At 42.3% G+C, this 13,829-nt stretch overlaps 1 protein-coding gene across 3 annotated transcripts in view; it reads left to right on the top strand.

Annotated features, from left to right (window-relative positions):
- The window catches only part of FCGBP (Fc gamma binding protein), a 58,125-nt gene that overhangs the window by 1,426 nt on the left and 42,870 nt on the right, over positions 1 to 13,829 (top strand). Inside the window, exon 1 of one of the 3 annotated variants that reach the window (XM_061388276.1) lies at positions 1,993 to 3,933. The exons of the other annotated variants lie outside the window; for them this stretch is intronic. The gene's annotated coding sequence lies outside the window, so the exon portion shown is untranslated. Of the gene's footprint in view, positions 1 to 1,992; positions 3,934 to 13,829 lie in introns of those variants that run through there. 3 annotated transcript variants of the gene reach the window in all.

Raw genomic sequence — 13,829 nt, 5'->3', positions numbered from 1 at the left:
AGATTATAATAATAGATTATTCTATTAAAAATATAATTATTTTTAATAGAGTTTATCTAAAAGTTTTCATCTCATTTATATATTTATATATATGTATAAAGAGTTACCTTTTTGTTGACAAATTTAGTTTACCTTAAACCTAGGCATAATAAAAGTATTATATAATGTTGATGAGTTAAGACATGTCTTAATTAGATTAGCAAACAAGTGAATTTAAATAGAGCTCGTTAACTTCATATTATCCAAAAACAAAGACATATATTGAGACATAGATAATTTTAAATAGACAGAGGTAGTTTTCCATTTGAAATATCTTTTCTGCTTTAAAATATCTTTTATACATATATATATATTTTTTTTTTTCCCACCAATTTGTTTATGGCTGGAGTCCCAGATAGAGTGGGTTGTGTATCCCAAGGACATGATAAGAGTTAACTTTAGGTTTTTTCTTAGGCCTGTTTTTGTTTCCCAGGCAGAACTGGAGCTCCAAAAGAGTGTTTTAAGAAGTTAACCTTTTCTTAACTGCACATGGAAGAAGAACCAGTTTTGCAATTTCAAAAAAGATTTTATTTTAATCAGTTTTCTCTGGAGTCTAAAGAATATCATGGCCATTCAGTGTCAAAAATATCATTTCTCCTTTTTGTAGTTATAGTATATTATTAATGATATATGCATGAAGGAATTGCTGTTACATTGGATGTAAAGCCTTGGCTACAAAATTTTTGACAAATAGTAGGATTGTTAAGCATACTTTGAGGTAACATAGTATATTGAAATCTTTTATGAGGCCCGATATGATTAGGATAAGGGAGAGAGAAAGTGAATCTCTCCTGGTCTAAAAGGTGTAAAGGTATATTAGAAAAGCAATCTTGTAAATCAGTAATAATAATATGCCAATTTTGAGGAATAGTAGTAGGTGATGGGATCCCTGGTTATAATGTACCCATGCTATGCTATGCTATGCTATGCTAAGTCACTTCAGTCGTGTCCAACTCTGTGTGACCCCATAGACGGCAGCCCACCAGGCTCCCCCGTCCCTGGGATTCTCCAGGCAAGAACACTGGAGTGGGTTGCCATTTCCTTCTCCAATGCATGAAAGTGAAAAGTGAAAGTGAAGTCGCTTAGTCGTGTCCGACTCTTAACAACCCCATGGACTGCAGCCTACCAGGCTCCTCCGTCTGTGGGATTTTCCAGGCAAGAGTACTGGAGTGGGGTGCCATAGGTTTCATTAATGCATTAACTTTTCTAAGGTCTGTTAAGAGATGCCATTTGTTAGATTTCTTTTTTATAATAAAAATAGGAAAGTTCTAAGGAGAGTAAGATTCCTCAATATGTTTTAATTCTAATTGTGTGTCTATAAGTTCTTTAGTAGCCTGTAATTTTTCTTTCGTAAGGGGCCATTGCTCTGTCCAAATAGGCTCGTCATTCTTCTCAGTTATTTTAATTGCTTTGTTTGTTAAATGAGTAGTGGCTCCTAGGAAAAATGTGGAATGTATATCTGAGTTTGCCATTGCATAAGTAAGTCTCTTTCTATTAAATTAAGGGGTGCATTTATCATATAAGGTCTTAATGTTGCAGGCTGGCCTTTTGGTCCTTCATATGGGTAGATTTGAACATTTTGATAAATTTCTTGTACTTTGGTTTGAGAAATTCCTGCAATTTGGTAAGAGACCTTTTGTATAGGCCAGGATTTGGGCCATAAATGTTTGGAAATAATAGTAATATTAGATCCAGTGCCAAGGAGACCAGAAAATCTTTTACCATTAATTTTGATATTTATATTTGGTTGGGCATATTCAGATACCAATGATGTCCATAAGGATTGTTTTTGATCTGTACTGCTGAACCCATTCGGAGAAGGCAATGGCACCCCACTCCAGTACTCTTGCCTGGAAAATCCCATGGACAAAGGAGCCGGGTAGGCTGCAGTCCATGGGGTCGCTAGGAGTCAGACATGACTGAGCGACTTCACTTTCACTTTTCACTTTCATGCATTGGAGAAGGAAATGGCAACCCACTCCAGTGTTCTTGCCTGGGAATCCCAGGGATGGTGGAGCCTGGTGGGCTGCCGTCTCTGGGGTCGCACAGAGTCGGACACGACTGAAGCGACTTAGCAATAGCAGCAGCAGCTGAACCCATTTGCCTGTACATTATTAGAGGAGTTAATAGAAATGTAAGGCAAAAGAAGTAATTGAGCAATTTTGTCCCCCTTTTTTAATTGCCATAGAATCTGAGATGACATCATAATTTGAATCTCTCCTTATAATTTGAATCAATTATTCCAGGGTGAACAGTAATTCCTTTAGAAGCCAAACTAGATCGGCCAAATAAAAGACTGAAGGTTTGTGAGGGCAGGGGTCCAAAAAGTCTGGTAGGTACTCTAGAAGGGACTGCTTGAGGGTAAAGGAAAAAATCATTTAGGGCTGGTATATTGACGGCAGCACTGCCGGATGTGGAGGGTTTGAGGGAAAAGATAGAATTTGCCCCTGGTTTTTGTTGTAGGGGACCTGGGGTGTCCCCTGTTTGGAGTTTCCTGGAATAGGTTTTCCTTCAATATCAAATTTAGATTTACAATCTTTGGCCCAATGCATTCCTCTACAGCGGCGAGGGCAAATTCTTGGAGGTTTTTTATTAGCTTTCTTAGGGCAGTCCCTTTTAAAATGGTTTTTATCTCTACATGTAAAGCATCCTTCATTTCCCTTTCTAAAGGTAGCAGCCATTGTCTTAGTTAGCATTTGCATCTTTTGCTTTTCTGATCCTAGATTGTGATAAGCCTTCAAATAATCAATAATAGTCCCAGTCTCACGAATTGGAGCAATAGCTCTTTGACATTCCTGATTTGCATTCTCATAAGCAAGTAATTTCTCTAGCTGTTTCTTGGTTTTTTCTCCAATTACAGTATGGGAAATAGCAGTTTCTAATCTACCTAAAAAATTAGCATAAATTTCATTAGGTTCCAACAAAGGAGAGACTTTTGTGCCTGTTGGCAGAGGAGGAGCATTTGGAGCAGCCAGCTGCTGCTGCTAAGTCGCTTCAGTCGTGTCCGACTCTGTGTGACCCCATAGAGGGCAGCTCACCAGGCTCCTCCGTACCTGGGATTCTCCAGGCAAGAACACTGGAGTGGGTTGCCATTTCCTTCTCTAATGCATAAAAGTGAAAAGTGAAAGTGAAGTCGCTCAGTCGTGTCCGACTCTTAGCAACCCCATGGACTGCAGCCTACCCGGCTCCTTTGTCCATGGGATTTTCCAGGCAAGAGTACTGGAGTGGGGTGCCGTTGCCTTCTCCGGGAGCAGCCAGGGCAGGGCTAGTAAGAAAATTTTGAAATATTTTATGTTGTTCTAATTGGGCCTTTTGTAAAGTTTCATCATCTAATTCATATTCATGCAATAAGTGTTCTGTCTGTTGTCAAATATTAGGAGGGCTAAAATTTACCTTGAAATGGCCAGAAATCAATTGGAGTATTTTTTTCTTGTTTGGCGGTTCATTCAACATTTTCTTTGACTTGGTGCCAAATTTCTAAATCAAAACTGCATTTATCAGGGAACCAAGGATTACATTTAACCAGTGTTTGAAAGTAAGCCTCTATTCATTGGCGTGAAACCAAAAGTCCCTGAGCTTTAAACAATGGTGAAGTAAAGTAGAGAAATAATGGGGCTTTCCAGCCATTTGGCCCGTGTCTTAGTACTCACCGACCTCAATAGGCCCTGACCTCCTGGAGTCACTCCGTCCGAAATGCCACGTATAGCAGTGTCCTTGTGGGCTCCACTTGTTGGGGTCCTTTAATGGACCGGGACCTGGCAGTCCGGAGTTGACAATAAGAAAGTGAAAGAGAGAGCCGGAGGGAGGGGAAGAGACAGAGAGAGAAAGAAAGAAAGAAAGAAAGACACGGGGACCCAAGCTCTGACGGAGCAAAGGTGCTTTAATGATTTTTCTGTAAGTATATATAGGCTATAGTACAAGAAATTTCTTTCGACAGTGATAAAGATCAGAAAACTAAATGTACAGTAACTGTTACCAAGGGAACAGGGGATAATAATGGTCACAAGGTCAGGAGACAATCCATATCTCAAAAAGGGGGGCGAGACTAAGCAGTTTTGTCGTAAAGAGAATGTTTACTAAAGAAGACCCAAGTCTGTCTCACACAATGACCTCAGTTCCTGGGAGCAGCCTGCTGTTCGGCTTAAAAAGAAACAAGGACTTATGAGAAATAGCAGGTAGGAATCCTCCCGTTAAACACTCCCTGACACCTCAGTATATTGTAAGGGAGTGAGAAATTTTCAAATAACATTTTTTGTGTTCTAGGAATGGGAGTGGGGTGAGCCTCAAAGGCCTGTGTGATTTGCCCAAGTTTGAGAAGAAAAACCACCACCAAGCTTTCTTGGTCAGTCTTTTGAGGAGCATTCCCTGTGTTCATATTGATCACTGCAGATCAGGAGTTTTCTGATTTTCTCTTTCAAGGAGCTTGCTGCTCAAGGTTTGATGGTTTTGGTGGGAGGAAAGGAAGAAACTGCAGATTTAATCTGTGCTGTAGTACAGATTGTGGATCAGCCACTGGCCCTCGGGTTAGTCTCTAGCTAAAAAAAAAAAGCATCTAAGCATTTCATTTGAAATACAGTATCTGACCTCTTGGCACAAAGCATTGAGAAACCAGTGTGAATTTTTAGACTATAATAAATGATGCAAAGGTTTTCTACTCTGATGGGGATAAAAATAAACCCTTCTCTACCAAGTTGTGGGCAGGGGTGGGGATGGGGCATGAGTAAGAGTAATTTAAGGAATTCCTTGTAGAGGCCATTGAATCAGTATGATCCTAGCCTGAGATTTTTGCATTAGTATTACCATGCAGAAACTTTTCTTTCTTAGAGTTTGCTACTTGAGATGGCAGGGATGTGTTGTCACAGTTGATAACCTCAGAACAAGGGGAGTTTCCTCTTCTCTCTCTGGTTGCCAGAGATCACTGCCAAAATAGTAACACGTAAGTGGGACTTGGTGGGAAGGCATGCAAAACATTAGGCAATGAATCCCTCAGTACCTGTGTTACTTCCAGGGCTGAGGAGTTCGGCTCCAAGAAAACTGATCTCCAAGGGGGAAAGTTTCCAGAAGAGTGGGAAATAAAGCAAATGAAACCCTTATTTCTGTTTGGATAGGGATCACGTAATGCATGTCATGAGCCTTCAGTCTGCCATGGCTCTCAGCTGGCTCAGGGCACACGGCTGAGAACTGCTGCTGGCCTGGTGTGGCTGTGAACCACATAGGTCACCAGCAGAAACGAATTTCAGACCTGTCTGTGCAACACCGTTTCAGCCCTGCAGAACCTGCTACAGATGGCAGAAGGAACAGAATGCTCCAGGGTCCTGGCCAGAGTGGCCACAGGGTGTGAGTGGGATGTTCAGGGAGAGCCATTCCAGGGAACATTGGAGGCTGTCTTCCTTAATAACTTCTTTCTTGACTATTCTGAGGGTCTTTTAGACTGTAGTTTACCACCATTCCAGCACTGTTTCTTTGAGGTGACTCATTGGCCATTGATGGGGAGTGTAAGGAAGGTCATCTCTGGGGTTGCAAAATGAAAGGTGGAACAAGTTTTTCTTAAAATATTAAAGGTTTCAGAGAACACATTAGGTCACGTGGTTTGGGAAAACAGACTATAAAAAGCTGTAAACTTGATCTTGTGGATTAAACAAAGCCAAGTGATTAAAATGTGATTTATTTATTAAAACCAAAAAAACAAAATCAGAAAAAAAAAATTGACAGGAATAAAGAACTACCAAATCCTTAGAGAACCTGCAGGACAATTATGCAAAATCTAACATTTGTATCACAGAGTAACAGAAGGAGAAAAAGAAAGAGCAGGGCTGAAAAGGTATTTGAAGAAATAATGACTAACCCTTACAAAATTTGGCAGAAGATATAAACCTACAGATTCAAGAAGCTAAACAGAGTAAATCCAAAGAAATACACACCAATTACCTTATGAAAGGGATTCGCTTGTAGCTCAGTGGGTAAAGAAACTGCCTGCAGTGCAGGAGACCTGGGTTTGATCCCTGGGTTGGGAAGGTCCCTTGGAGAAGGAAATGGCAACCCATTCCAGTATCCTTCCCTGGAAAATCTCATAGAGAGAGGAGCCTGGTGGGCTGTAGTCCATGGGGTCGCAAAGAGTCGGGCATGACTGAGCAACTAACACTTACTTACTTACTTACCTTATGAAAACTAAGGCAAGAAAGATCTTGAAAGCACTAGAGACAAATGATACATTATCTCCAGGGAAACACTGATCAAATTACAGTGGGTTTTTCATCTAATACCATTGAGAAGAAAGCATGACATCATATTTTTCAAGTGCCAAGAGAAAAGAACCGTCAACTGTGAATCCTATAGCCAGCAAAACTACCCTTCAGAAATTAAAGGGAAATAAGTTTTAGGTGAAAAGCTAGTGTCTTTTCAGTAGAACAGCTGTTAAAGAATGGGTAAAGGAGGTTCTCCAAGCTCCAAATGATAACAGAAGTGTCAGAACTTCAGAAAGAAAGAATAACAGAATGGGTAGATATATTACCTTTCTCAGGACTAACTATATTACCTTGCTTATGCGTTTTTAAAATCAATTATGGTTGAAGAAAAAATTATATCATTTGATGTGGTGCTTACTATAGATGGAAGTGATACTTGAAACAATTATATTTTTTTAAAGTGAAGAAGGTGAAAGAACCTCCATGGAAGTAAAGTTTCAGCACATCAATCAAAGTGGTAAAATATTGAGTAATAAGTTACATATTCATTTGTAAGTCCTAAAGCAAGTGCTAAGAAATTTTATCCAAAGTAATGGAGAAGACCCTTGAGAGTCTCTTGGACGGCAAGGAGGTCAATCCTAAAGGAAATCAATCCTGAATAGTCATTAGAAGGACTGATGCTGAAGCTGAAGCTGCAATACTTTGGCCACCTGATGCGAAGAGCTGACTCATTAGAAAAGATCCTGATGTTGGGAAAGATTGAAGACAGGAGAAGGGGACGACAGAAGACAAGATGGTTGGATGGCATCACCAACTCAAAGGACATGAGTGTGAGCAAGCTCCAGGAGATAGTGAAGGACAAGGAAGCTTGGTGTGCTGCAGTTCATGGTGTCCCAAAGAGTCAGACATGACTGAGTGATGGAACAACAACAAAAATGTACCCAAAAAGCATATAGGGGATTCCCTAGTGGTCCAGTGGTTAAGAATCCACCTTCCAATGCAGGGGGACACAGATTGGATCCTTCATCAGGCACATAAGATCCTACATGCCAAGGGGCAACTAAGCTCACAAGCCACAACTAGAGAAGCCAGTGCACTGCAGCTAGAGAAGTCTGCATGCTGCAAGGAAGACCCAACACCCCCTCCCCCAAAAAAACCTACAAATCAAAATGGAATTATAAGAAATGCTCATATTAACCCACAAGAATATAAGAAAAAAGGCAGACAAATGAGAAACAGAGGGGCCAAGTGACCTTAGGTTCTTAACCACCAGGGCATTTGCATTTTTAAAAATCTTTAAATATTTATGTAAATTTCAGATATGTAGTTCCCATGGTCTATATTTATTCATATCTGGCTAATACATGTATGTTGTATATCATAACAAAATTTGACTGAACCTAAAATATTCAACTGTTACTTCTCCTAGAAAAGGTCTGATGAGCACAGAGACCACTGATCTGAGCTGTATCCTTGAAGTATAACAAGCATATCCATTTTAAATGACCAGGCAGCCTGATTCTCCCACTCTGCCTCTGCAAAGTGTCTCTACTAACCTCCAGGGACTTCTCTGGTGGTCCAGTGGTTAAGAGTCCGCACTCCCAATCCAGGGGCCTGGGTTCAATCCCTCATCAGAGAACTAGATACCACCTGCAGCTACAAAAATCAAAGATCCCACATGCCGCAACTAAGACCAAGTGTAGCCAAATAACTGATAAAAATAAAATAAATAAATATTAAAAAATATATATACCACTCTCCATTAATGCTATGGAAAGGACAACTTCCATCACAGGCCAATATAACAGACAGAACTGAACCCCGCTAATCTCTTTCACTCCTCCAGATCTTCGCGTATTTCTCCATTCCATTCAATCAGGAAATAATTGTTAAGTACTCGCCGAGAGCCAGGACTATACCAGGCTCTGGGGATTCACTAATCAGCAAAATAAACACATCCCTATTCAGATCAAGGAGGTCAAAAAAACAATTACAAGATGATGTGAAATGTGTTTTGGTAAAGGAATTACAGGGTTCTAGGAGGGAACCCAACTCTTTGAGTTCTCAGTCTTAAAGGTTTTCCAAAAGCTTCTCTTCACAGGGATTACATCAGTTCAGCTTTGAAATATTAAGTTAGATATTTTTGCCCACTACCTGCTGCCTTTCCTTTGCCTTTCAGAACCATCTATGGCTGAGGGAGAAGGGCATGGCTCGGGCAGGAAGTTGCCATGCACCTGTAGTTCACCTATTCAAAGAAGAGAAAAAGGGTATTATCTCTGGCTGGGAGGCATTCTTTCAGCTTCCTGGACTGTGTCATGTTTCCACCTTAGGTAGGAGAACCTGCTCTACAGAGTCCAGGTGTAAAAGAGTGTCAACATTTGATCACAGTTCCTGGGAACAGCAAGGAATACTTATTCATTCCTCATCAGAGTTAATAGCCACCATAGCTCTGACTCTCACTGACCATTACCTCGAACACAAAGTGTCCCTTTGAAAGTCTTCAGTGCTGCTGGTGGTTGAGTCGTTAAGTCACGTCTGACTCTTTGCAACCCCATGGACTGTAGCCCACCAGGCTCTTCTGTCCATGGGATTCTCCAGGCAAGAATACTGGAGCTGGTTGCCATGCCCTCCTCCAGGGAGCAAACCCACATCTCTTATGTCTCACTGCATTGGCAGGTGGGTTCTTTACCACTAGCACACCTGGGAAGCCCAAAATGTTTATGGATTAGATGAATTCAACACAGGAAAAAAAAGGCCAGTCACAAAATGTTATAGATGGATGAAATGAACCACATTAAAATTAAGAATTTTTCAGTATTAAAAAAGTGAAAGTGATCAGAGAGAATTCCTTGGTAGTCCAGTGGTTGGGACCCACTGCTGTGGGTTCAATCCCTGGTCAGGGAACTAAGATCCCACAAGCCATGTGGTTTGAGCCAAAAAAAGAAAAAGATAAATTTTGAAAAGGTAAATCACAGAGTGGGAGAAAAAAAGCAAAATATATAACCCATAATTGACTTGTACCCAGAACATATAAAGAATTCATACAGACCAATTGGTCATACAATTTGGTCATACAGACCAAACCAAAAGACTGCCTAATTTTTAAAAATGGGCAGCCTTGAACAAGCACATCACTAAAATCACCAATTGCAAAGAGATTCTAATCGCCAATAACTATGTGAAAAGTTCTCAACCTCATTAAAAGAACAAGGAAATGCACATTAAAACCACAACACAACATCACTACACCTCTAGAATGGCTAAAATTACAAAGTCTAACAAGGCCAAATATTGGTGAAGCTAAGGAGCAACCGTACCAGTCATTTATCGGAGTTGAAACTGAAACATGTTTGGTAGCATCTACTAAAGCCAAGCCCAGTGACCCAGCATTGGGAACTCCACAGCACATCCCAACAGAAACTGCACGTGTGTCAAAAGATAGAATTCATTAGCCCAAAGTGGAAACAGTACAATGGGGAACTATGTAGTGATTTTTAAACAAGCAAGTATCATATGGCAATGAAAATGAACTGCAGTTATGTACATAGGATAATACTGAGTGAAAGAAGCCAGACACAGAACAATATGGACATTTCATTTGTGTAAAGTTCAAAAACAGCGTCCACTGGTTAAGACTCCGAGCTCCCAATGCAGGGGGTTCGGGTTCCACCCCTGGTTGGGGAACTAAGATACCCCATGCCTTATGGCTTGGCCAAAAAAGAAAGGGGGGGGGGGAAACAAAACCCAGCAAGCTAAACAATCTGTGGTGTTTGAAGTCATAACAGGGACTCCTTATGATCCCTGGGTCAGGAAGATCCCCTGGAGAAGGGGATGACTACCCACTCCAGTATTCTTGCCTGGAGAATCCCAGGAACAGAGGAGCCTGGCAGGCTACAGTCCATAGGGCTGCACAGAGTCAGACACGACTGAGTGACTGCATGCAAGCATGGCAAGTAGGGAGTGGGTAGTGATTAGGAAGGGAAATTCAGAAGGCTCTGGACTGCTGAAAATATTCTTTCTTGACCTGGTTGTGGGTTATAAGGATATATTCATTTTTAAATAATTCAATGAGCTGCATACATTTATGATTTGTGCATTTACCAATATGTGTATTTTATTTCAAGAGGACATTAAAAATATTCCCATGAATCAAATTAGAATGGTTTCTACAAGGGGACCAGGAATAGAAAATGGGTATAAAAGAGAATAGATGGGTAGGTAGGTATGGGTGGCAGATAGAGTTTTCTGGAGTTTTATCCTGTCTAATACAGACATAAGTTACAGGTGGTTATTTAAATTTAATTTTCAATGGATTAATTAAATTAAAAATTCAGTTCCTCCATTACATTAGTCACATTTCAAGAGCTCAATAGAGGAACTTCCCTGGTGACCCAGTGGCTAAGACTTCGAGCTCCCAATGCAGGGGCCCAGGTCCGATCCCTGGTCAGGGGACTAGACCCACCTGCCACTACTGAGAGTTTGCATTGCTACAACTAAAGATCCCTCATGCAAAGATAGAAGCAAAGATAGAATATCATGCATGCAGCAACTAAGACCCAACACAGCCAAACAAATAAATAAAAGAAAAAAATGTTTAAAAGAGCTCAATACATACATGGAGCTATTGCCTACCACACTGGACAGCCCAAAACACAGAAGTTTCATCATCACAAAAATAGTATAAGTGGACACATATAAGATCTCCTGGAGAGGACTTCCCTGGTAGCTCAGTGGTAAAGAATCTACCTGCCAAAGCAGCAGAGGCGAGTTCCATCCCAGATCTTGGAAAATCCCACGTGCTGTGGAGGAACTGAGCCCATGAGCCACAACTACTTAGCCTGTGCTCTAGAGCCTGTGCTTTGCAACAAGAAACGCCACTGCAATGAGAAACCTGTGCCTTGCAACTAGAGAGCAGCCCTGATTCCCTGAAACTAGAAAGAAACCCACATAGCAGTGAAGACCTAGCTCAGCTGTAAAAAAAAAAAAAAATATATATATATATATATATATTTAAAGCAAAGACATCACTTTCCCAACAAATGTCCATATAGTCAAAGCTATGGTTTTTCCAGTAGTCATGTACGGATGTAGGAGTTGGACCATAAAGAAGGCTGAGAGCTGAAAAATTGATGCTTTTGAATTGAGGTGCTAGAGAAGACTCATGAGAGTCCCTTAGGCAGCAAGGAGATTAAACCAGTAAATCCTAAAGGGAATCAACCCTGAATATTCATTGGAAGGATTGATGCTGAAGCTGAAGTTCTAATACTTTGGTCACTTGATAGGAAGAGCTGACTCACTGGAAAAGACCTTGATGCTGATTGAAGGCAGGAGAAGGGAGTGACAGAGGATGAGATCATTGGATAGTATCACTGACTCAATGGACATGAGTTTGAGCAAACTCCAGGAGATAGTGAAGGACAGAGAAGCCTGGTGTGCTGTAGTCCATGGGGTTGCAAAGAGTCAGACACGACTTAGTGACTGAACAACAACAAAAAGATCTCCTGGAAAAAAGAGGCAGTTAGAGAAATAAGCAGAGAGAGAATCTGAGGAACACCAATGTTAAAAGAGTTATTGTAGGAAACAGACCAAAGTAACACAAGATCCAGAAGAAAGTGATATGGAAACCAAGGCATTCGAAATTTTTAAGGAGGAAGTGTTTGTGTCAAATGTTACAGAGGAGCTACATTGGAGGGTTTAGCAGACGATTTCAATGCACATGGAAGTCAGATTGTGGTGGGTGAGAGAGACATGGGTGGGGAGGTGCAGAACAGGACCATAGATGTGGCAGGTCTGAAGTTTCAAGCGGGTAAAACAAATAAAGGGAGCTCCTGTAAAGCAAGGAAGTGGATGGCCAGTGCCACGTAGGAGGAATAAAAGAGATTAGCCTTACCTCGGGTTCTTGGGAAATGACACATATAGAAAAGGATATCTAGATTCCAGGCCTGGAGTTAGCAGGTAGAACATGATGAAGAGTGGAAGGAACTGCACCGGCAAGATGAAAGTCCTAATGCCGGAAGTGGGGCATTAGGACTTCAGACAGCCCTGCCAAGAATGTGAACTTGCATTCACAGGAACAGAGAGGCATGGAATGTTCTTGAGCAAAGGAGGAAGAAGGTCAAGTTTGAACCTCAGGGAGCTTAGTGGCAAGATGGAGGAATCCCCAAGGAGGTGTAAAGACCCCTTGTGGGATCCAGAGCATGAAAGAATGAAGTTCAACATTTCCAGCAATTTTGACCTCCTTGATCTGAATGTACTCTGAATTGAGCTGCAGAATAAATTCTCTCCACCTGTGCTCTGGATCTCCAAAACCCAGACAAGCCAGAGGGCCCCAGGGGTCTCCAATGGTATGACCGACACAGGTCTGCCCCCAGCAGAACCTGTCAGCAGGGAGAGGCCAGAGGCTCAGACACACAAACACCCCCTTGTCTGGGCTCAGCCCAGGACTGCTGGTGCAGGACGGATGTGGTTTTACTGACCGCGAGGAACTGCCCCCACAGGTTATCTCGGGGATCACCAGTGGGATTTCTGAGAATTTGATATGGCATGGAGTAGGGCACAAGGTGTGTCATAGCATACCCCCCTCCATACACACCTACTGCACTCATACCCCTTGGGCTCTGAGAGGAGGGAGAAGGTCCCAGGGGTGTCACATCCTAAATTGTGGGGACTTTCCACCACCACCTCACTTCTGGGGACTCTGCAGAATGCAGCCATGGATTTGGATGGGGGAAGGCTCCTCTCTGGGTTAATCAGGGGAGACCTCAAGGCTTAGCGATTGATGTGAAGAATCACCTTGGGTCTTACCCTAATTCTCTGCCCCTCAGCCCTTAATTCTCTGGATGTCTCAGGCTAAATGAGGGGTATCTATCTGATATAGAAGATCTGACATTTTTGTTTGCAAATAGCTCTTTCCTCCTCAGGACTCGAAGCAGCGCCTCCTCCCAATCCTTTCCCTCAGGACCCAGGAAGCCACCACACAAAGCTCTCATTCCCCATGCATCCCCTCACCCCTACCTGTTTCTTGATACCTTTGGCTCTCATTCAGTCTCTTGTTTGCTCACCTCATTTTCCCGGTTGACTTTGGGTTTCAGTCAACTCTGAGTCTTTATCTCTCCCTCTGGGAACCTGCCCTGGGTGGGGGCTATGACAGCTCCCACCCACCCTGGCCGCCTGGAGGCCCAGGCCTTGTGATAAGGGAGGAGAAGTCCTGGGGGCAGCAGCTGCTGGGGTGTTGTCTGAGAGGACAGCCAGGCTTTGCAGCTGCTGTTCCCAGGGGAGACTCCCCAGCAAACAATGAGTCCTGAGGCTGGGAGGAGGAGAGCAGGGCATGGGTCAGGCCAACTCCATCTCTGAACACCCATACCTCCTCTCATCTGTCTCTGCTTCTGCTCCCCTAGATGTGACCTAGAACTCCATCTCCCATCCCAGGCAGATTTTGGGTTGATGGGGGGCACCACATCACCCAAAACTTGTTCAGCTAGACTCTTCTCAGGAAAATAAAACACCTCCCAGAAAACAAATTTTCCAGAAAGCAGAGCCCATTGTCTACGTGGAACCAGGAAACAGTGGCCTCCATCCTTCTTTGCAGGCAGCTCCAGCCCCTGC

The sequence above is a fragment of the Bos javanicus genome, chromosome 18, assembly GCF_032452875.1.
Source record: "Bos javanicus breed banteng chromosome 18, ARS-OSU_banteng_1.0, whole genome shotgun sequence".
NCBI lineage: Eukaryota > Metazoa > Chordata > Mammalia > Artiodactyla > Bovidae > Bos > Bos javanicus.
The sequence above is the reverse complement of the archived record's forward strand: the minus strand, read 5'-3'. Positions and strand labels throughout refer to the sequence as shown.